Source organism: Prionailurus bengalensis, chromosome A1, assembly GCF_016509475.1.
Source record: "Prionailurus bengalensis isolate Pbe53 chromosome A1, Fcat_Pben_1.1_paternal_pri, whole genome shotgun sequence".
Classification (NCBI taxonomy): Eukaryota; Metazoa; Chordata; class Mammalia; order Carnivora; family Felidae; genus Prionailurus; species Prionailurus bengalensis.
The window spans coordinates 53,210,366-53,235,922 of NC_057343.1; the positions used below are offsets into that span (position 1 = coordinate 53,210,366).

The following is a 25,557-nucleotide window of genomic DNA, read 5'->3' on the forward strand; positions in this document are numbered from 1 at the left end:
CCATATTGCAAAATACTCCATACAGTAGACCCTCTATAAGTAGTTGCTCAACTAAATGTGAATGGTTGTCAGTAGTCCAGCCCTCTATGTGTAGGTAGTGACTGGACCGCTCTGCTTCAATCTCCTCAGTACTCAAGAACAACTTGGATCAACTGAAATTCGTACATTCTCTCTACTCTTGCCCAAGATTGTTCTGAATGCTGTGACCTTTTTCTTGATTAATGTACCAATATCTATCCAGATAACCAAATCAGAAACCTGAGAAGCATCCAAGATTTGTCTCTCTTTCATGCCCAATAACTAATCAGTCACAATTGCCTTTATTTATATCTTATGTATGTCTCTTAATCCTTCCCCTTGATCTCATTGTTCTGTGCTTCTCTCCATTCTGGCAATTATTACAAAATATTGTGGCTACTTATGTGCATATCATCATCTCCCTCCCTGCCACTGGTCTGAAAACTTGTTGAGGAAAAGGATAATCTTTTCATTTTCATACCTCCCTAAGTTCTGCCTCCTCTTGAGTGGTAAGTTGGGGCATGGATCAAGAGCCTAGTAGGTATTAGCTTATACTTGCAGTAACCTAAAAAGGAAATTTCTCTTACCAGGGATTGTGCTTATGATAGCCATTAAAACTGTCCATAAATATTGCAGTTCTCCTTTTAGGTATACTGTAGGGTTGCATATCCCTGCCCATTTTGAAGTCAGATGAGCATGACTAGCTTTAGCCAATGAAATAGAGGTGACTGGATAATCTCTGGACAGAAGTTTTAAGGGATAGCACATGATTCACTACATCTTCTTCCCTTCTCCACAGGGAGCAGGGAAGTACATAGGAATGCAAACATTGTCACATGAAATGTGAGTAAGACATAAATCTTTGCTATATTAAGCCATGGAGGCTTAAGGATTATTTGTTACTGCAACATAACTTAGCCTATCCTGACCAATGGTATCCTTGGGTACAAGGATTTTTCTCTTCTGGAGGAGTGGTGTTCAGGGAAAATCGTGCTGCTGTCCCTTTCTTGTCTCATAGATGTTTTTATCCAGATGAATTCAGGTTAAAATTAGCATCAAGGGAAACCTTGAAATGGAACACAAGTCCCAACTTGGCAATATTCAACCTAAGAATTATGTGTAGAATGAAAAGGGTAATCGTATTTGCTTTGAAGGATAATTATGAGCTAATTGTATGTAAGAATGGAGTAACCACTTCTTTCCTTAAAAGTCTTCTTTTCTCTCTACTGGGTGTGCAGCACACAGGCAGATCCAGTCAGGGATAATACGCCTCCCGGAGCACTGCTGTGACCAAAGAATTAATGCCACAAATATTTGATTGGGATTACTTAATTAGGACATTATGTGAAAAGTTTGTCCCCAAAATAGCTCAACATGGGAAACAGGATAGCATTATAACCACACTTATTAAGCATTTAGAGTTTGCAGTGCAGCATTAGTTATGAATAGTCTACATCCTAAGAGAAAACTCTGTAGGTATTAATATTTTCAATCACCAGTGCCTCCTTGCTAGACGCACATAGCCTAGTCTGAGAAACTATTCATTTCTCATATTGTCCACCTTTCCTCTGCAGGGGACCAAATGTTCAGATAATCCCAGAGGTTTTTTTTTTTTTTTTTTAAGTGTATTTATTTTGAGAGAGCAAGAGAACAAGAGCAGGGGAGGGGCAGAGAGAGAGAGAGTGAGAGAGAGAATCCCAAGCAGGCCCTGCACTGTCAGCACAGAGCCCGATGTGGGGCTCGAACCCTCCAACAGCGAGATCATGACCTGAGCCGAAATCAAGACTTGGTTCCTTAACTGACTGAGCCACCCAGGGGCCCTGAAACAATCCCAGAATTTTAAGGCATTTCTTAAAGCCATTATGAACTCACTTCTCATTTTACTGAATTTCTTCTGATGTAGACATTCTGTTTCCCACAGCTTCTCATCCTTCCATACTTTTTTAAACGCTCTTTCATTTTTATTTCAGTCCTCCAAACATTGCCCATTTCTGTTCTTTATTTGCTGTTTCCTTGGTCTTGCTTCCATTTTTTTCAGGATGGAGCTGGTTTTCACTCCTAAGAAAACGATCATGGATCAGAAAAGGCTTGACTTTGCGGTTCAGTCCAAATAAACTCTTGCCCTCGGAAAGCGAACCAAACTCTACAGCGCTTCCTGTTTGGGAATCCCAGAACACACCCAAATCTAGTGCCACCTTCTCCATGAAACCTTCCTTGATTTCCTTCAGGCAAAGCTACCTCTTGTATAAAGCAGCATTTCCCTCTGTTCTCTGTAACACCACATCGTTGTATTTGCACTTACCCTCTCTGTCTCCTGCACCACACACGAACCTCCCGAGAGGCAGACAACTTGTTTTATTCACCTTTACACCTCTGGTCCCTCACCAAGCCTGACACCTTATTTTTAGGATAGATACCATTTGGTCACATCTGACGCTATAGGATGGAAGTCTCAAGTTGTAGCTTTTGGGTTGGACGAGACCCACAAGCATGTTCTGTTTGGCTCACAAAGAGTTGCCCAGCACAAGTCTTAAATATTTTTAATTTATTGCCGATCTTAAGAATAAAGAAACGTATCATTTAAAAAATCTACATTTCTAGCTCAGTCTTTAAAAACAACAACAACAACAATTAGGAGATTGGGCAATGGCGAGCTCAGGTTCCAACGTAGGAGCAACCACTGTAGCTGAGGGGCTGCTACCCTCCTTGGAGGGACCCTCCAAGGGAGGACCTTGGAGGACCCCCCACCCTCCTTGGGACCACGGCTCTGGTCTCCAGGTGACCACAGCTTGCCAAGAATGTCATAAGCAGCCCAGAAGCCATCAGAATAGCACCGGAATGACAGGCTCCACAGGGACACTTTTTAGGTCAGTGGTTTCAGGACTGAGCACTCTCCTGATTGTCAAGCCAGAGATGAGGAATTAATGCTGACACAGGTGGGAACCCCTGGCCCGGGAAGCCCTGGACTTGCTCCCTGTCACCCTCGGGGTGATACTGCTTTGGTAATGACCGCTTCAAACTAGAGCATGCTCTCTGTTCTGCTGCTCTGGAAAACCTACTCAGAGTTCAGCCTCCAGTTTTAAGATGTGAGGATTTACATAATGAGAAGGCAAAATGGTAACCCAGTCACTTTTTAATCCAGATGCTTTCTGAAGCCTAGGGCCTCGGTGAATTTTGGGGTTTGACCCCGGGTCCTCACTCCTGTCAAAGCATTCAGTGTCTATCCGTCTTTTTAAATTCCTTTTCTGGCTCTTCTCTCCTCCCTGCCACACTTCGTAACTAAATGCATTTCTGTTCTTCTCACGCTAGTGCTCTCAAGTAATGTCTTGATCAGCCTCCTATTTTAATCTTGTCTTTTTTTTTTTTGTCTCTACCCATCTTTTATATCGTAAAGCGTGTGGAGTTACACAAAATAGAAAAAGTAGGACCACGAAAAATTAATACCTTTTTAGACTATGAAAGTAAGACACGACTTTTGGTAGACTTTCTAGAAAATAAAGCAAAGCATATGAAAGACAAAACGATCCAATCTTCTCTCTTTTCAAAGCTGTGACAATGTGCTTCCTAATGGAAATGTGTTGCAAGTATAATCTGAAGTCCTGCTGTAGTCACTTAACTCTATCTTATAATATTTTCTCCAAAATTATCTGAAAACATTATTTTTAGTGGAAACGTGGTATTCCATCAAGAGATGTATAAAACTTACTCAGCCTTTCCCCTGTACACGTCAACATTGTATCTGGTTTATTTTTCATTTTATAAAAAAAATTTCACCCTATATTTAGCTAGTTTCTTGGAGGCGATTTCCCAAAGTGGAATTTGTGGCTTAAAAATGAAGAATGATAAAAAAAATCGTATGAAATAGATTGCTAAATTGCCTTTAGAAAGTCCATCCTTTTACAGTCTTGCTTGCTGTCTGTCAGACACGTGGCTATCTTGCCAGCATTATGAAATTTTAAAAAATTTAATAACCAGATAGTTGTAAAAGTGTTTTAATTTGTGTTTGATTTTGCTGAGTATGAATATTTCCAAATACTTATTGCCCACCGTATTAGTTATTTTGTTTCTTAATTGTCAATGTCCATTGCCCACTTTTCTGTTGGCTCATTGAGAATTTTTCTGATCCCAACAAATTCTTATACATTTATGATAATTGTCCTGTGCTCTGTTATACTTACTGCAAATATTTCTCCCGATGTGCCAATGGCCTTTTTACTTTTTAGGACAATTTTGCGTACGTAAGTTAATTTTTTAAACTTAGCATGTCCCATCAACTTTCCTTTTCCTTCCTTTTATACTTAAAAGTTCTTTACAAAATGGTAATTACATGAGAGGACAGAGGTGTTATTGTGGTGATCGTTCCTCAATATCTATGGTTATCAAATAATCACCATGTACTCCTTAAACTTACATATGGTATATGTCAAGATCTCAATAAACCTTGGGGAAAAAAAGGAAGTAATTTTATTTTATTTTTTTAACGTTTATTTATTTTTGAGAGAGACAGAGCATGAGCGGGGGCGGGGGGAGGGGGCGGAAGAGAGGGAGGGAGACACAGAATCTGAAGCAGGCTCCAGGCTCTGAGCTGTCAGCCGAGAGCCTGATCCAGGGCTTGAACCCACAGACCACGAGATCATGACGGACCGCAAGATCATGACCTGAGCCAAAGTCGGTCGTTCAACCACTGAACCACCCAGGCGCCCCCCCAAGACAGTAATTTTTAAAAAGCCTTTTACATTCCTGAGATCAATTAAATAGTCACATGTGTTTTCTAGCCTTTTGGTTTTAGGTTTTAAGTTTAATTTGACCAATCTGCTTCATACTTATTATGGGTCATGGTGCCCACTGGGTAGTAACTAAAATGACCAGCTGCCAAAGGCCAGTGTGAGAGCAAACACAATGCTTGGTGTAGAGTAAATGACCGAAAAAGGCCACCAAGATCCTTCCAAATAGTTATTCTTATTTATTTTTATTTTTTGAATGTTTATTTATTTTTGAGAGAGAGAGAGAGACAGATTGTGAGCAGGGGAGGGGCAGACAGAGAGGGAGACACAGAATCCGAATCAGGTCCAGGCTCTGAGCTGTCGGCACAGACCCCGACGTGGGGCTCGAACTCGCACACCATGAGATCGTAACCTGAGCCAAAATTAAGAGTCAGAGGCTTAACCAACTGAGCCACTCAGTCGTGCTCCCAAGTAGTTATTTTTAAACAGCATTTGGTATGTGATGCTTCTTTATTGTGAAAAAAGCTATACAAGACTGCACATGCACTTTGCTGATTTTTCTATAATTCTTCTCTACTGCCGCTGCTTTATTAGTCTTGCTTTATAACAAGTCAAAAAGCTCTCTGAATCATTTTTTGGGAAATGTTCTTAATTAGTTTTCTATTCTTTCATATTAACTCAATAATTTTATTAATTTCTCCGTACCCCACATCCCACTGGAGTCTTTGTTGTAATTTTGTTAAGTCTAAAAATTAATTTGTTATTTAAAAAGTTAATTTGTAAAGATATGACATCTTTATCATCTTGATTTGCCCATAAGGGAAAAAAATAACAGCTAGCCTTTGTGAGGGCTTTACCATATGCCGCTGGCCAATCGGGGTACTTTCACCTGTCAACCCATATAATCTGCACAGTGGTTTTCAGAAGAAGGTGCACGTTTACAAGTGAGGGGACTCAAGCACAGGCTGGAAAGCAATCCTTTAAACAAAATCACTGGTGGTAATGGACATTAACTAAATTTATCCTGGTGATGTTTCACAATATATACGTATACCAGATCGTTATGTTGCACACTACAAGTATTACAATGTGATATGTCAATGATATGTCAATTATATGCCAATAAAACTGGGAGAAAAATAAGGCATCAGAAAAAAATTTTAAGTGTTTAAAAGTTTACAAAACCACTAGCCAGGTTTTTCTCCAGTATGAGGATCACCGTTCACTCTCTCCACCTCTTTCCTGCTTTCTTATCCTTACATTTTTTCCATTTCCCATTCAATTCCGAACTCTTTCTGTACCTGCTCTGCTTCCTCCTTTTACTCCTATGTAGTTCGTAGTATTATGCTGTTCTGAAGTCTAAATTTAGTTGATTTGAATTGTTATGCTTCATTAAGGAAACAGTATGAGACCTCAGTCGACCTTTGTTGTGAGCCAGGGTCTCATACCCCACCCCAACCCCCGAAGGAAGGTAGGAGTGACTTCAGAGGTATACACTGGAGATAAGTAGAAAGCCAGAACCTTTAAGATACGGGGAAGGGAAAAGAGGCAGCAGAACGGAAATTTCAGGATGAAATTCCACCCCCACATTTAACTACAAGAACCTGAGAATACATTTACTTTGAAATTATTGAGCACCTACTGGATGCCAGGAAAAGAATCCTGAAACTTTATCTTTCATCCATGATGGGCGATGTATCTATGGGGTTTTGCAAGTTTGTGGAAGAAAACTTCCAGTATCCTAAAGAGCCCCAGGCCATGCCAGGGAGGAGTGGGGAATTGTCTCCACCTTGCCCCTACAGAAGAAAACAGCATTCACTTCACTGCTTATCCTAGAGCAGAAAAGGGCTTGAATTCGTGATTGATCTGACAGGATGACAACGCAATTCAATTAATGTAGATTCTTGAAACATTTCCAGGTTGATGTATCTATTCACAGCCCTCCATGGACTGGACTTTCATCCCCAGAGGGCTTCTTACAATTCAGTTTTGGCCCTTGAGACCAAGACCAGATCTAAGCCTGGCTGGGGGTACCTGAGGCCCAGCATGGCCCAGTGTAACATGCAGGCTTGTGGCCATATGGCATCCCCCGAGCCTGCCATTCTCTGATCTGTGCCAGATTAGGCATACGCGGGGATATTCCAGGATTTGAAGGGAGACTCAAAATGTCATAGAGCCAGTATGAGGTTAACCTTTCATTTCTCTTCTTTATGGCATGAGTAGAAGTGGAACCAAGAGGAAGCATAAAATGCCATTTTTTTTTAATTTTTAAGTTTTTTAAGTTTTTAAGTTTTTTATTTTATTTTTGAGAGAGATGGAGAGAGATAGCATGAGCAGGGGAGGGGCAGAGAGAGAGAGGGAGACACAGGGCCCAAAGCAGGCTCCAGGCTCTGAGCTGTCAGCGCAGAGACTGACGCCAGGCTGGAACTCACGAACCATGAGATCAGGACCTGAGCCCAAGTTGGCACTCAACCAACCGAACCACCCAGGCGCCTCTCCGTCATTATTATTATTTTTAAATGTGTGTTTATGTTTGAGAGAGACAGCACGAGCAGGGGAGGTGCAGAGAGAGAAGAGGACAGGAGACAGAGGATCTGAAGGGGGCTCACACCGATAGCAGAGAGCCAGATACCGGGCTTGAACTCAGCAACGGTGAGATCATGACCTGAGCCAAAGTCAGATGCTCAACTGACGCAGCCACCCAGGCTCCCCATGAAAATGCCATTATTGATTTTAAGGCATGACAGGTTGAGGTTAGGACACATAATATAAAACTTCTGGGCTCTCTGAGGTATGGCCTGTTTGTACGTATTAAATAGGTTTTTTAAAATGTCCCAAGATGAGAGACTGCCATGGTTACGGATTTCACCCACTGGGCCTCACATATTTTGAGGAGAGAAATATCTAGAATCTGGCCGACTGGTGATTTCTTTTTTGAGGGAGTGCTTGGTTGGACGGTCAGATGGGAATAATATATATAATATATATATATATATATAATATATATATTATATATATATTATTTTCCCTGTGTTGCTATTTTGACTCCACAAGACTGAATGGCAGCTTGGCTCAATTAATTTTAGATGCTGCCTATTATGTAAGCTTCCCAGAAAGAGCCACACCTTCCAATAAGCATCCTGACAAGCATATTGGGAAGAAGAAGGGAGAAATTGCATAGGGGTGTAGGGGCGGGGAGGCTGCCAGATGGTGGGGGCAGAAGGAGGCAATGCCTCGAAGGCCAAGTTAAAGGAAGAGCTTCGAGAGAAATTCCCATCTGTGGGGAGGGGGAGGGAGGGGCAGCACAGAGGAGTAGTAAGAAAAGAGAGCTTACAGAAGAATATCAGAATATCAGAAAACAGGAGGTCATTTTCAATATGGACCTCCCACCTAAGGGACTAAGAAAGAAACCGTAAACACGAGAATGTACATCAAGGACATGTACATTTGTTTCATTCACAAATGAAGGGTGACTGTCCTCTGAGAGTTCACTTAGTGGCCTTGAGAAGGGAACTTTTTTAGTATCAAAATTGCGCCCATTTACCAGTGTTCACAAGTTGCTGTGAAATGCTGACAACTTGTTTAGATATTGTTTGTTTTTACTATTAAAGCCTCTGATGCCTTTTAATGAAATCCACTTCATAAAACACAAAGGCATGTCTCTCTTCTCTTGCTGAAAGAAAAATACTAGTGAAGCTCTTGGCCGTGTTCTTTCCGTGTAATGGAATCTGAGATATAAATGCAATATTTAACACATCTGAAATTTAGAATGCCCGTTTTAAACGTTCGCATGCACATCACTCCATGTGCGTTCCTCATTTTGCTAATTTTGACCAAAGAATTACTTACCGGTTGAACTAAACTCTTAATGAACGAATTTACAATTAAGATCTTCCTCATACGACGAAATTGTTACAAAGACTATGTAAGCACGAGGCTCCATTTAGATTTCATTAACAAAATGCTTCGAATAGGAAGATAAGGAAAGAGCAACATTCAAGTCTTGTAATGCATAAAGCAAAGCAGTATTAATTTAAAAGGGGAAGGGATACAAAGACAATGGAAACCAGCAAAGAGTTCTGTCTCTAGGCATGGGAAGGGGTTTGTGTGTATGTAGTGCGGACAGACACAAATGCGTAAATGGACGTGCACAGTGCAAGAAGCACTCATCACAAATAAATTTGCTTGGATTCAACGGTGGAGCCGAGACCCTTGGTCAATGTTGAGACCGCGCCACCTTCTGGTTGCCATGTGCATGGCAGGCACTCATATTGTTTACAGACCTAGCATTTCTGTTTTATGCAAAACTTATATTGAAGGGAGGCTGCAGATCCGTTACTTGTGCTGTGCACTCCGTCCCCTGGGAACCGTATTGGAATGAGAACACGATCCATAAATGTACTCCAGTGACTGCTCTGCTTGAAAATCTGAGTTTGCCTTTTAAGCCTGATCAACTGTAATGGTGTATGATAGGCCAGACAGAGCACAGGCACTAACGGCAAGCGCGAGCAGGAGGCTTCGGTTGCCCGTCTTTTCCTGTCTTTTCCCTGGTTGCCACTTTGGGAACTTCTTAGCATCGCAGAAATGGAGCCCCAGGAAACGCGGCAAGGCCTCTGCTGGTCCGGGAAAGCAGATGAGGGCTGTGCCGCGGTGCCTGCAAAGCTGAGAAACAACAAGTAAACAGGGGCGCTAATTTCCGGACAACTGCTGACACACAGTCGTGGCCAAATGGTGATTTGGGGAATTAGGTCCTGCTGAAATTCCTTCTTCGTTTCAGTTGGATCGTTTATGGTGTCATGGCCTTGAGAGTCTTGGCTGGAGAGGTGAGCTCAGCAATGATACACCTTTGCCACCGCGCCAGGGCATCCTGACAAGAGGACTTTGGGAGGACACGTGACCACCCATTTTATGCGTGGATCTGCCATAGCCGCATATGAAGCTCCGCTGTTGGAAAAGATAGTCACAAAGGAAAGGTGAAGGAGTCTCTATGTCTTCATCAAAATTAGGCCTAAAACCTTAAATGCTTGAGGTTAAATGCTTAAATGCTAGGAACTTTGTGAAAGCTTCTATAGAGGCAAATATATTTATATAGACAAAATAAGCCTAGTTGAATAATTGTTCCTTACATTTTATCAATGTAGACTTCTAAGATTCCTTGGGCAGGCAAGCCTATGCCACACCACCTCTCATCCTCTCCCATCTCCTGCTCACCACTCTGCACACACACACACACACACACACACTGAGCCCTGAGAATAAAACAGAGAGGTGGTAATACTTTTACCAACAGAAAGAAGTAAAGTTTGTAATGATCCGGATGGCTTCTTCAACTTTCTATTTCACGTTACCTATGTTGACAGAAACTGAAATAGTTTTGCAAAGTGAACCACTTCTGAATCTACAAGTAAAATGATCAAGAAAGGTAGTGGTTAGAAAAAAAGAAAATGCAGGTTTAATTTTTCAAAACGAGATTTAGCTGTTGTGGTGGTAACTCATGGTCCTAAATTAATACTGGGATTTGCTCTATTTAAAGTTTGATTATGAAGGTTAAAGTCTTCTGAGATGGGTGTTTTAGAGGGTACCCCAACCAAAAGAACAGCGAGGTGAAAGTGTGAGATTGAACAGATGATGCAGTCAGAGCCCCCCGGAAGTCATGAACTTAGAAGCTCACTATTTGGCAACTATCAGCATAGTAACTGATTCAGGGAAGTGTCATACGGGATGCTGAAAGTGGTGGGTGAAAGTATGAAGAGGATTATTATATGATATCATAGTATCTCTCTACAGAATTTATTAGAAAGGATGAAATAGGAGCTTGAAAGTGGAGGAACGTGGTAAATCTCCCCTTGGCCAAATGATCAAAGTTAACACCACCAGCAGATCTCGTCTGTGCTTCCCGGTATGAAGCACTGAGAAGAATTTAGCACCCCTTCCATGACATTGCCACAAAAGCTCAAAATCCAAAACTAAATTCAGGACGAAACCTCAAGGCAACCCTAAATGAGGGACATTCTAGATGATAATTGGCTTCACTCACAAAACGTCAGGGCTATGAAATACAAAGAAAGACTCAAATGCTGTTCCAGGTTAAAGAAAACTGGAGACAGGATGGCTTGAACAAAGCATGTGACTTTGGACTCTCTCTCTTACAAAAGGCGTGGAGTCAATTGGCAAAATATTCTATAGCTTAGCTAATAGCACTGTCTTGGGGTTAGTCTGTCTCCTGATCTTGTGGATTGTAGTGTGGCTACCTAAGACAACTTCTTGCTTTTAGGAAATACATCTCTGCAATTTCTCTTAAATGATTCAGTTAAAAAGATGGCAAATGCTAATATCTAGACAATTTGTATACGAGAAGTCTTTGCATTTTCCCTTCAGTCTTTCTGCAAGTCTGACATTTAAAACAAACAACTTTTAAAAATCAACAAAATATGGACAAAAATGCCATTTCTTCCAGCTCACGCAGTACCAAATAACAAGTAACTCTAACTTTTCTAACCAAAAAGCAAGTTGTTTTAGTTTCAAGTACACTCAACTTCAGGCACTGAAGGTGGAATTTGGAAAGCAGATCTTTTCAGAGGACCCTCTTTGCACAACCAGCTGCAAATCAGCTTCCTGGCCTATTTGAGCCCCATACTTTCTCTTCTCTTCTTGCCAACACTCTGTTCCTTCTTTCATTCAAAGGACTTTTATGGCACAGCCTGACCCTGTAAACTGCTGGCTATTCAGAGAGGAGCCAGACTCAGCTTCCAGTCTATGGCACACAGAGAATTCCAGTGGACTATATTTCAAAGTGCCACCACAGTGGAAAAACAAGGGGAGAAAATGGTACCATGGACAATTTCAAGGAGGAGGCCCGAGTTGCAGGCCCCAGTCAGAGGGAGATTGAAGACATTGAGGGGGAGCAGGGGTGCAGTTGTAGAGGGGTCTTTCCAGGACCCGTTATTATGGGACGTCAGCTCAGTGGTGAGGGGTGTGACTGCCCCCCAGGCAGGGGCTGGAGCACATCACGTTTGTCCCGCTAGAGCATTTGAGTTCTGCATCTTGGTGGTGGAAAACCACTGAAAGATCATGCTTAGATTTACATGTTCAAAGGGCCCTTGTTTCTCAGGCTCCCTTTGTAATTCTTTCACTGGTCAATTGACTTTTCCTCAGTGAATGACTGAAGTCAGATGCCGTACTGGTTTGAGGTACACATGACCAAAAAAAATATATGATTTTTGCTCTAACAGAGTGTCTCCATTCTGCAGTCTCTGTGGCTTTTTTCTTTCTGCTTTCTACCACTTAAAGGTGAGCCATATTAAAGACCACTGTAAGTCGTACTTGGTCTGCCCTGTATTTATTTGTGCTTCTTAACCTCTCCCTGGAACTCCTAAACCTGCTCTCCTTATTAAGCTAGAAGGAGAAAGTACTCGAAATACACCACAGTGCAATAGAAGGCAAACTTTGCCTTTCCCTAACCAAAGTAGCCAGTTTAAACTATACTCAAAGCTTTATGCCCAATTCTAGCAGGTAATATTAAAATTATAGGATTCCTCGAAACTCATCTTTTTAATCCATTTACTTAACAATATTCCTGTCATCTTAACATTTATAAGATAAAATAATTGTATCATTTGTATAATTCTGAAACGTAGTTAGCCATTATTTTCAATTATTTTTTTCGCAATATAGTATGATCATTTATATTTCATGCTTAGTACACTAATTAGGTTAATAGCCTCTAGTGCTAAGCACTGTAGTATTTTATTTCATGGTGTTTGAAAGCTATCTTGTATGGAATATAATTTTCACTGTTTAAATTCACATATTATCATTTTTTGAAGTATATTTTCATTGTAAGAATCAGCAAGGGGAAAATACTCAAGGTAGCTTAGATTTTCTCAAAGAAAATAATATGTCATTCAACCAAAGCACCTACTGTGTACCTAGCATTTGGTTAGGAGCTCTCAGAGGACACTGAAGAAAGAAAAGGGGACAGGGAGGGGGAGCATAGCAGGGACTTCTTTAGAAAAATTCATTTGGTAGTTAAGGAAATAACAGGCTTCTCTAATACATACTTCCATAAGCTTCACAGGCAAAATTTGAATTTCAATCCTCAAGCTGCTACTTTCTTTTTTTTTTTTAATTTTTTTTAACGTTCATTTATTTTTGAGACAGAGAGAGACAGAGCATGAACGGGGGAGGGACAGAGAGAGAGGGAGACACAGAATTGGAAGCAGGCTCCAGGCTCTGAGCCATCAGCCCAGAGTCCGACGCGGGGCTCGAACTCACGGACCGTGAGATCGTGACCTGAGCTGAAGCCAGACGCTTAACTGACTGAGCCACCCAGGTGCCCCTCAAGCTGCTACTTTCTAGCAACACAAATACAGGCACCGTGACCACTCTAAGACTCAGCTTCCTTGCAGTAAAATGCAGATAATAGTGACATATCGGTGTCTCTTTCTCTTCTTCCCTTCACTCTTAGACTCCAACACATGGCTCCCCTTAAGGGGTAAGTCCGTGTTGTGGTCTCTGTCTATGTTGTGGTCAACATGGTGACGCCTACGGCCCTCACACCTCTTGCTCATATGGCAGCTCCTGGACATTACACTCAGACTCATGTCAAATCCATTCCACAGTTCTTTGAGCTTCAGTTACTTCAGGAAAGAGAGACTAAGGAGTAGAAAAGCAAGTGCATGGATTGATTTGAAATTTAGGGTATTTATGGATCTTGTAATGAACTAAATAAATAACGATTTGGATTTAAAAAAAATTTTTTTTTAGATTTTTTTATTTTTAAGCAATCTCTACACCCAACACAGGGCTTGAATTTACAATCCTGAGATTAAGAATCATATGCTCTTCCAACTGAATCACCCAGGCACCCCTGACTTGCAGATTTTTAATAATTAGAACATTTGTGCTACTATTCTTCCCTTTTCTTTTCCCACCCCCCCCCCATATATTCTATCCGGTTAGTTACCTTTTTAAATAGACGCCCATAATTTTTATTCATTTATTCTTTGCATTTCCACCGCTACTCCCTTTCCCCGGTCCCCACTGCCGTCCTTCCAGACTGTTGGCAAAAGTTTTCTCATCTGTGGCTAGCATCCCCCTCTCTGGGCCATTCTATCCATGGCAGCCCAGACTTTTCTGCTTGAAATTGTATCTCTCTTATGCTCCAGAATGCCCTATCATTTAAAGTGCTCTCTAATCTGAAACCAGCTGACTCCTCATATTCCTTATATTTCAGCAAAAACAAACAGCTTGCTTAGTTGTCCTTATATGATTTCCTGAATGATTTCCATCGATGTTGTGTCCTCCACCTGCAAAAATCTTCCCTCCCTGTCCTACCCGTTCCAACTCAGCACAGACAAATCCAACCTCCCTCAAGCCTCAACTCAAATATTACTTCTTCCCTGAGGTCTTTATAATTGTCCCTACTCCAACATAATCTTAGCCCTTTTAATCTTCATACACTTCATATTGAAGAACCTGCTCTTGCATAAAACCTATAAAAATCCCAACGTACTGCACCTCTTTTGGGAAACTGTCACTTCTTCCCCTGCAAATGGGGTGTTAATGCAGGTGAAATCACTACTGTATAAGCTATAGGTCTTAACCAGCTTTGTATTTTCAAAGTATTTAGCATAATGTCTTTATACTAACACTTATTCAATGAGTAAATGACTTTTAATCACAGCGTTTATCTGTTTATTTATTCAACAAGTATTTATTGAACACCTGCTAGGTATGAAGCGTTGTCCTAAGTATGGGATTCACCAATAAGCCAAACAGACCCAAGTCCCTGTCCACAAGGAGCGTGAAGTTTAGTGTTTGAGAAGGATGTGGGAGAAGACTGACAGTAGATCATGAAATAAGAAAAACATACAGCATTTTAGAAAGTGACAAGTTCTGTGCTCATGGATTGGAAAAATAAATATTGTCAAAATGTCAATACTACCCAAAGCTATGTACACATTCAATGCAATCCCAATCAAAATTGCACCAGCATTCTTCTTGAAACTAGAACAAGCAATCCTAAAATTCATATGGAACCACAAAAGGCCCCGAATAGCCAAAGGAATTTTGAAGAAGAAGACCAAAGCAGAAGGCATCACAATCCCAGACTTTAGCCTCTACTACAAAGCTGTCATCATCAAGACAGCATGGTATTGGCACAAAAATAGAAAGTGACAAGTTCTGTGAAAAGGAAGTTAGAGGAGTTTCGTAGGCCCCAGACGTCAAGTGGGCGGTGGTGAGTTACTGTGGTTTAAATAGGCTTGCCTCACTAAGCTCCGTGAGAAAACTGAGCAAAAACTGGAAGGAGGGAAGCCAGTGAGTCAGAGACTGAGAGGAAGCGCCTTGTGGCAGAGGGAAAAGCGAGTGGAAAACCCTAAGAGGGGAGCCTATCTGGCATGTTCCGGCACCACAACAGGGCAGAGCAGCCGGGAGACATGTGAGAAGGGGACAGGAGCAGGGGCTGAGATTAGAGAGGGAGTGTGGGAGGGAGGGAGGGAGGGAGGGAAGGGAGATCATGTAAGGACTCCAGCTCCTCCCCTGGGAGAAACCTGAGGCCGCTGAAGGGCTTCGAGCCAAGGAGTGGTGCAGTCTAGTCCAGGCTTTATCATATTTTACCCTCATTACTTTTTCACCTTTTGTGCATAAAGATGTTGACTTAAGATAGATGCATCTAACAGAGTCCAAATATTATAAGCACGTGCCATCAGTGGACACCAGAGCATGGGAAAGAGTCCATTCTCCAACATGCTGGCTCAGAGACCAGGGAGATGAAAAGGTGGCAGGAAAGGGGGCACAGTGACCTGACTGCAGTGCAGTCGGTGGACTGCTTCTTTCCCTTTAGTCCACATATGCTAACCAGAAGCCTTTAGTCTTTCTGAAATTTTACTTAAAATTTCAGGTATTTTACACCTGAACAGGCTTGTCAGTGCATACAGCAGCAGTAATGGTTAAGTTACTAAGTATTCCACACAATTGTCCAATAAGCCATTGGTTTTAAGTCCAGTTTTGGAAACATCATTTTCATTTCATTTTACTGGCAAAGAGGGCAAATTTAAATTGGGTCTACGGAGGGGCGCCTGGGTGGCTGAGTCAGTTAAGCATCCGACTTTGGCTCAGGTCATGATCTCACCCTTAGTGGGTTTGAGCTCCCCATCGGGCTCTGTGCCGACAGCTCGGAGCCTGGAGCTGCTTCCAGTTCTGTGTCTCTCACTCTGCCCCTCCCCAGCTCAGACTCTATCTCTCTCTCCTAAAAGTAAACATTAAAAAATAATAATAAGTTAGTCGAGCCTACTGAATTTGTCTTGCTTTCCCACTGTATCCTCTCGTGTAACTACTAATGAGGAGTGAATTCACTAAAAATTGGTCATCCCAAGGAAAAAGTTGGGAAGGGGTGACAGTGCCTCATACACTGGGTCCAGGGTGGCAGATGTGGGGGCAGGACTCACTCTGGTCCCTTGCCACGGGTCACAGGTCATTCCCGAGGTGCTGAGGAAAGAGTCCTGATGAGGCTTCCTCACGAAGAACCCAAAGTGTCCTGGCATCTTGTTCAGCTCAATTTTGTGCCTGAGTGACCTTGCCAGAGTGTGCCATGGGTGTAGAGTCATCAGCTCTACTGTATTACGGAGGAGATGGCAGGGGCTGATTTGGGACTGGTGCCTCCCTTCCCATTACTGTACTCATGGTCACTGACCACTTATGGATTCAAGCCTTTAAATTAGAGGAAAAGTCCAAACTTAATACAGAGTTTCCTCAATCACAGCAGAGAAACGGGCTTCAGTGGCCCGGGTCTAGCATCAGACTATTGGCATCTGGTGTAGCCTGAGTACCCTGGGCCCTCTGCCCTTCCCTTCCTGTGCTGTGTGACCTTGGGAAAGCTGTCCAGCCTCCCTGAGCTTCCGCTGCTATATTTGTCAGTTGGTTGACAAAACTGACTTTGTAATATCGTTGTCAGAGTTTTAGGAATAATCTTTGTGGACCTGGAGAACGGTAGCTCTACAATAAATGCCGATTCATAATCTCAAATGGATCTAACGTTACATCGAATATACCTCTTCCCATTCACGTATTTTAGCAATTTGCCTTTCACCCGCATAAGAGACTCGTGACTTTTCCTGTGTTTCAATGGGACTGGCGCTATTGAGTCCACATACATTTTAGAAAACTTGATTTTCAAGGTAGTTCTTCTACCGGGCTGCTAACAATGAAGTGGAAATTGCTGTTTGTTTAGCTATAAAGAATATTCCCGGAGGGAGTATTGTGAAATATCAGATGGGCAGAAAGAATCGGCGAGTGAATTTTGCAGTTCTTTTTTATCCCCAAAGACTTTCCGAGAGAGATACATTTTGCACACCGAGGGTTTTAGTCCATCCCTGTACCCATATTTTGGGAGATCTGTTATATGTCAGGCTCTGAGAGTAGCAAGGGACGGGGCTTTAGCTCCTAGCCTAGAAAAAGTTTCCAGTCTGGTAGATAAAACACTTTATGTTGTATTCTATTACAAGGTGATGAGTTCCAGCACAGTGTACCCATACCTGAGGGCCGAGGGATGATTTTGATGGTCTCTTGCTGTCTAGTCTGGCTGAATGCTTTGGTGATGAGAAAAGAGGGACCAGTATGGTGACTGTAGGAGGCCATTCCCTGCCAAGACGGGACTGGGTTCTGGGTGCTAATGGGGGAAGAGTAACCGGGGTACAACAACTGTTGGGCACTTGCATTTTTCCAAGTGGTTAGTGGTGCTAGCATTTCCATTTTTTGGTGCGTTGTTCACTCCTTAACGATGATGAAAACTGTCCACTCTCCATAGGCTACTCTTTTCCCAACTGTGGAAATTGTGACCGTCAATTCCCATCTGCGCACACAGAAGAAACACAGGCAGGTAACCCAGAACAGCGAGGCTCTGATACTCGTGTGTCCTCCCTGTCGGAAACAGGGTCCAGGCTGCAATGCAGACGGAGTCTAAGGGACTTAAAACGACTGGGGCGTGGGAAGCCACCGCCGAAGGCGGCTCTGACACGGGGATGGGCCTTTCTCGTCCTGCCCAAACCCGAGCCGTTCTCAAGCTGTTTAACTTGCGGTTCTTTTCTCCGGTTGCCTTTTCTTTGAAAACTAATTGTAGATGTGAAATGGCCATGTTTAAATAATTCATAAAAAAAAATAATAAATCCAGAGGAAAGTGGCAGAGGTGCGGAGGAACCTGGTGAAGTACAAAGGAGGGGTCGAGCCCGGCGCAGTTTTCCAAGAGGCTCTCCTCACTCTGGAGTGCTTAATGAGGCCCGCCTGCCCGCGTGGCCCTGGGTTGGTTTTGTTCTTTCAAGAGAGCTGTTGACCTCACCCTGCATTAGAACGCACGGAGCGGTCGCTTCTCACGATTCGTGAAAACATTTGTAAATGCTGTTATTTGGGCATGGGGGAAAAAAATCGGTACCTTCTGACTGAGGGAAACTCATACATTTATAATTGTATTTTTTAATGTCGAGGAACAGCCTTTTAGCCCTAGCAATTATGCAAACCAGTTAGACAACATTGTTTAATGTAGGCAACTAAATGCCCAGAAGATCCTTCGCTAGAAAAACAAGAGCTTCTGCAACTTTTGGAGGCTTCTTCCAGCCAGACAATTAATGGAACTAACTCAACGGTGCCTTTGTAAGGTTTATAGCTCCTGGAACTACGGCCGTGCCTACAGAACTATTTTAAATGTTACACCCTTGAAACTTCTAGATCAATTAGTTTGTGATAGGAGGCAATCTCTAGGTCTAAAACTACTTTTTTTATGCTGATATATCATTTTCAGTAATAGGCTTTTTCTTTTTTCTTACCTTTTTCTTTCTTTCCTTTTTTTTTTTTTTTTTTTTTTTTCTGTAGAGCTAATTAGTAACTCCTGCCCTGGAGGGGCTGCTGCACATTGGTTAGACTTTCTTCCCCAAACTTCGAGGGAATTTCCACCATGTTCTTCATAGCCCCTCATCAGATGTGGGGAGGGGGGTAGCTAGAATAGTAGGAAAAAAGTGGGTACTAGTGCTATAAGGAGATGACACAGGTCTCTCTATTCTGTCACACCTGCTAAACACGTCAAGGTTTTAGAACCAGTGCTGTTCAAATATGCACTGTGTCAACTATTCTATATGCCCACTGTGGTTTCTCTTTTAAAAGCACCCTGGCATTTCCTCTGTCACATAATACCAAATATGCTTCTGCCCAATGCTTTGTGATGGAAAAAGTGGTCTTCAAAGTTGCCATTCAAAAATATCCATGTGGCTCCTTAAATCCTACCGCTGTCTCTTTTGTTTTCTCAAGTCTCAGCCGAGGAAATGTTTGTCACTTAATTGCTGCTGAGGATCACAGATGATGGTTTATAGGTTTAGGCAAATAGTGGGCAGCACTTTGTTAACCAACGGAAGAGCACGCTGGTACTTGATAATTATCCTACGGAGCTCAATTGGCCCTTAACGGCACCTACCCCCCCCCCCCCCAGCATCGGGGAGCCTGTTTCAAAACAAAAGCTCCTTCTTGTTAATTAACCTGTGTGCACTTGTTACAAATGAAACCTATTTGTTTCCAGCTAATACATTTGCCGCTACTTTAAATATTCATTTATTATTATGCTTGTTAAGTGAAAGGTGGAGAAGAATGGCTTGGATGACTTCCATCAGTAGGCACTGAGCTTTAAGAGATCAGCAAATAGACTAATATGTCAATTATGTTGCCCTGTGCTCTGTGGGCCCCCAAATCTGCTTAAGAAAGATGAGCTTCTCTCAACCATGAAAACCAGATAGGGGCAATTGAGAAGCAAGGCACCCACAACAGTAATCCGTGAATTTTCATTAGAGGAGAATTTTCTTGAATGTGAAATGCAATTCGTGTGAAGCTTGGTTCCATTTCTCAATCTATGTCATGACTGTTTTGTGTCTGGGTGGACAAAAAACTGGATACATGCAACAGATATGTCTTGATTTTCCCTTCCCCCAAATGAAACGATAAACCAAAACTATGAGGAATTTGCTTACTTTTATGCAAAACTAATTTGAGAATCATAAGGAAATATAGGTACATACCATAATATGTCAGAAGTGTGATAATTGAAAAAGCAGTAGAAACAAACATGCATTCATTTAGCATATTTTATATAAAATCTAGAATAAAGTGGTGATCCTTAGAAAGCCTGCCAAAATGATCACTTAAAGTTTGGGTAATCCTGTAATTGGCTTTAGGTATTTGTTATTGTTCTCCAAAACTCATGTTGGAAAATTTTCTAAAACACATTATTCTCAAAGTAAGAGTAACCTACCTTACAAATTATTTAAAGAGATGAAAAAATAATATTTTATGCCAATGTCAGGAAGAACTTTTAACTTTGATTTGGATGAAATATTGAAATGTCATGGCTTTAAGATTTGCCCTGCAGAATATTTTCTTTTTGTTTTGGTTGCATCAAAAATCACACTTGTGTGACTTCAGTTAGGTTCTCTTAACTGCATAACAGAGTTCAAAATACACTTGAATATTGATGGAAGCAACATTCCCACAGCCACCAATCAATTACTTTGATTCTTCTGTTTTAAAATTGGTCCAATAATGCATTTTAGAATAGGTCAATACTGCCTGCTACATGGAGTAATGTCTAATTTGTTTCTATTCATCATGATCATGTAGTTAAGAACAATATGCTTAAAATCCCCAGTTGTCACTGGGAAGAATGATATGTAAAATTGACAAAAGAATTTATAAAATTGCTATATTGGTATAATGTTTTTAAGAGATGTGGGGCACCGGGGTGGCTCAATCATTTAAGCGTCTGATTCTTGGTTTCAGCTCAGGTCATGATCTCATGGTTCGTGGGATTGAGCCCCATGTTGGGCTCTGCACTGACAGAGCAGAGCCTACTTGGGATTTTCTCTCTCTCTCTCCTTCTGCCCCTACTCTGCTCTCTCTCTCTCTCTCTCTCTCTCTCAAAATAAAATAAACTTTAAAGAGATAGAGAGAGGGGCGCCTGGGTGGCGCAGTCGGTTGAGCATCCGACTTCAGCCAGGTCACGATCTCGCGGTCCGGGAGTTCGAGCCCCGCGTCAGGCTCTGGGCTGATGGCTCGGAGCCTGGAGCCTGTTTCCGATTCTGTGTCTCCCTCTCTCTCTGCCCCTCCCCCGTTCATGCTCTGTCTCTCTCTGTCCCCCAAAAAATAAATAAACGTTGAAAAAAAATTAAAAAAAAAAAGAGATAGAGAGAGAATGTGTGTGTGAGAGAGAGATGTAACATATCCCTGCATCATCTTTTTCCCATCACCAGGTAATATTCTGGATATATTATACATTTGCATTAACTTGATGGATCAGCACACCTGAACACCCACATTCTCTGTTTACCAACTCAAAAGGGACCACTTCTCTATGCCCAGAAGGAATGTTTCTTGCTGCTCCCTGCAGCATCATTCAGAAAAATTAGAGAAAACAAACCTTTCACTCTCACCTTACCAAATCACTTCTCTTCTCAATACAAATTCTTCAGCAGCAGCAGCAGCAGCAAATATTTATGAGTACCTGTATGTGGCAAGGGATATGACGATGGTACCAGAAGGACTGTGAGAACATCCACTACCATCATACTATAAGTTTCGCTCTCACCAACTAGGGATGGTTATCAGGGGACCACAAGAAGGGGAAACATGGAAGTTCATCCTCTGGCTAAAGTCCTCTGTGTACTTCACCCTTTAAAAGAATGTAAATTCAGAGCACCTGGGTGGCTCAGTTAGTTAAGCATCCAACTCTTGATGTTGGCTCAGATCATGATCTCAAGGTTCCATGAGTCAGAGCCCTGCATCAGTCTCTGTGCTAAGTTGAGTGTGGAGTCTGCTTGGGATTCTCTCTCTCTATCCCTCCCCCATGCTACTCTCTTCCTCTCTCTCTCTCTCTCTCTTAAAATAAACATTTTTTAAAAAGACTGCAAATTCATTATGTAACACACCAAAGGAAAAAACACTGACCTGAGACTCTAGAAAACTCCACATGTGGCCCTTGTGAAGTAACAAGCACCCTTGTGCCTGAGTTTATCATCTATTCCTTCCTAGTTAGAACTGAAGAACCAAAGGAAAGAAAACAACAAGCTATTTTCATTTGCATCCTGGTATACGTTGGACTCACATGGGGGATGCTTAACGCTTAGAACACTAGGGCTGTGTTTAGTGTGCTATAATCAATATAAAATACCTCATCCTTCTATCATTAAGTGGGTATTTGGAAAAAGTTGTTACATCCTTAGGCATTGCTTTAGTGTTAGGAAAGAACTTAAAAATTCATAGTGATCACTTACCTGGACTCTTATATCACCTATTGTCTACATCATTCTGATTAACCACACATATGCTGCCTTGAACTGCTAGGCACAATTGCATTTTTCTACTTACATAATAAATGTTGCAAATATATATTACTTATGCACATGTCTGGTTAGTCATTAGTAGAAAGAAACTATATCAATCCAGTGCTCACTATAAACCAAGCAATCATATACTACTATTTATAAGACAATTATAACGCGTAAGTACTCATGTCTTTTATTAATATTGTTGTTACTGATCTAAGCCTATTTGAGCATTCACAATTATTCGGTTCTTTGGGTAGATACATATAGCTTCTAATAGTTAGAAGTAGGTGATGGGTAAAATTCTTCCCCCCCTCAAAACTTTGCTACCTAATGGTTTGTTACAATAAAAGCAATTGTGAGAATTAATTCTGCAACACATATATCTATCAGTAAGCAGGGACAAGAAAAAGACATACAATCTGCTCTGTAAAAAAACCTCACATAACTTGTGGAGATAAATGTGTGCCTACCAATTCGAGTCACACGTATTATGCCTTTTACCCAGTGGAACAGACAAAATGTGTTATAAGATTTAGGTGGAAGAGAATCCACTATGGATGGTGGTGGAGAAATGCAACACAGAAGAAGATAAACTTGACCAGACTCCCAAGAAAAGGCAGGTCTGAGAGGAACGGAGTGGGACCAAGGACACCCTAGGCAGGCAAGAACCAACAAAAGTTTAAAGGTGGAAACCCTGTAGTCAGTCTTACATATTTATGAATTGCACTTCTAATTCCAGCCGTCAAAGTTGGAACAACATTTTGAACATGAGGAAAATTATCATCAAATTATAGGTGTCTTAGCAGCCATACCACCAGAATTAATCTATTCTAATAGGCCACTCAGGCATAAAGATTGTGGATTTTCTACTTTTTATAGGCAACTTGACTTTCAGTTAGAATATTTTATAACCTATTCCCTAAAACATGAAGGGCTGTGAAAACACTACCTGTAATCCCATTAGCAGTGCAGAGCGTTATTGCTGTTAACAAAGCCAAGAAAGCAACAGTCTTCCCCATGTTCATTCATTCGCACATTCATTCAGTCAGTCATTCATTCAGCGATCTCGATTAAGTACCTACCGGGTATCAAGCATTGCGCTGAATTGTAAGCAGTTATAGTGAGTTGAGAGAAATTCTGCTTTGTATCATCACCTGGTAACTGATGACATTAGCTGAGTAAGGCAACTGTCCAAAGCTATGACCAGGGAGAGGTGGGTGATGGTGGCAGGAAGGAGGAAATAGCAGCATCAACAGACTGAGGCACTACCCCCTACTGAGGCCCTCACCTGCAAAAACTCTTAGCTGTTTTCCCATTGCTAATCTGGAAGGCTAAGACTGCTTTTAAGGGTGCCTAGAGTCCAGGCTTGTTTTGATAATTCCTAAAAGGTAGGCCTACCTAGGACTCTCCAGTTGGTTTTAAAATGGGATTCCAGTGTACAAAGTAGGAGTCCAATGAGGTGACTCCGTTTGCACACATTATTTGCTCTCATTTTCCAAGGGCATCTGGAGAATTGGCAAGGATTTCCAGCTGTTTTCCTGTCTGCTCCATACGGAAAGTTGAGCGTCCAGGCTTCGGGGGACTTTGCCAGGGTATCTATATGCTTAGGTTTGCCTGGGACAGTCCAGATTCTGTCAACTTTCCAAGTGTGTAACTATTAACAGCATCTAACTTCCTTCTTTAAAATGTCCCATCAACACAATAAATTATGTGGTCACTTTTAATACTAGCTGACTTCAACCTTGAATAATCGGTCTCTAAGTCCACCAACAATTTGGGAAATAAGACTTCTGATACGTTAAAATACTTCCAACCAAGGAAAACTGCTATAGGGTTTTCCTGAGCTAGTTACATGATACTAAAAAAGTTTGGTCAATAGAGCCATATGGTTGGCAAATCAGGGAGACAAATTGCTATGACCTGGTGGTCAAGGGCATAGACTTGAGCCAGGCAGCCCAGTTCTGCCACTTCCTATCGATGTGACCTTATCCTCACTGGTTTCGGTTTCCTTACTTCAGAGTAGAGATGTTAACAGTATCTATTTCGTAGGTTTGCAATGAGGATTATATTAATTAATATATTAAAAGTGCCTAGAACAGTGCCTGAATAAAGGTTTGCTCTCATTACTACCTCATCCAAAAAGGTAGGCACAGGAATGCAGATATCTCTTCAAGATCTGATTTCATTTCCTTTGGATATGCCTAGAATATGGAATTGCTGGGTCATAAGGTAGTTCCATTTTTAATTTTTTGAGGAACCCCCCCCAACACTGTGTTGCATAATGGCTACATCAATTTACCTTCCCATTACCAACACACAGGGGTTCCCTCTTCTTCACATCCTCATCAACATTTGTGACCCTTTTTTGTTTTTCCATGCTGTCTTATATTTAATTAAATATAAAGACTTCCAATCACATCACCAAAAGACCATTTACCCACCACTCTGTTTGGCCACCAGTCTCTCATCTCTCTCTCTCTCCAGCAATGGTGAGGTAGATACCATTTCCATGGGGGGAGGGAAATCCATGGTTCGTTGCCTTTGCCAACAACAGAAACACTGGACAGCCAAGTGACAAAGCAGTTGCCACTGGCATCTTTCATGTGAACTACGTCAAAAGAAGCAAGGTGTCTCTCTGTTGGTGATCACACCAATTCTTCCCAGGTTAGCACCTCCAGTCATCATACACAGACACAGATTACTAGTGTCAAACCTGATGAACTCAGCAATCTTTCCCTCCTCTAAATCAATCTGAGTGGTCTCATTCACCTTGATGAGGGGATCAGGATAGCAGATGGTATGAACATCATGGGTCACCAGATTCCTTTTGCCCCCCACAAACGTATTTCTCCTTTGCACAATTTATACTTGAACGGCAAAACCAATGCTTGGTGTCGTGGATCAGATGGAAATTCTCCCCGGTCTTGACAATGCTGATGATGCCCATAAAATTAGCAGGGTAGGTTCTATCAGTTCAGAATTTGCCGACAGTCATACTAAATAATAAAATGCTGCATAAAGATCTTCTTTACTTCATCTCCTGTTAGGGCATACTTAAGTCTATTCCCTAGGAAAATGACGAGAGGGAGACTTTCCTTCAGCTTATGGAACCAGTAGATAGACAAGGGGCAAACACACTGGTCAGTTTATCTAGTGTCCAATGCTTTAGAGCTGCTACACACTTCAGAGGCTTCTTGGGACCATGAGCCCCAGCTGTGCTAGACGTAGATAGAGCTGTTATCATTTGTCTGTTTGAAGACAGCCATTCTAACAGGTGTGAGATGATCTCTTACTGTGGTTTTGATTTGCATTTCCCTGATGATTAGTGACATTGAGCACCTTTTCATATATATACCTGTTGGCCATTTATGTCTTCTTTCGAGAAATGTCCATTCAGGTCCTTTGCCCATTCTTCAATCGGATTATTTTTATTTTTATTTTATTTTATTTATTTAATT

General features: G+C 41.7%; 1 pseudogene; it reads right to left on the reverse strand.

The window, feature by feature from the left end:
- Positions 1–24,532: 24,532 nt before the first annotated feature.
- Positions 24,533–25,343, reverse strand: LOC122478714 (annotated as a pseudogene).
- Between the last annotated feature and the right edge of the window lie 214 nt (positions 25,344–25,557).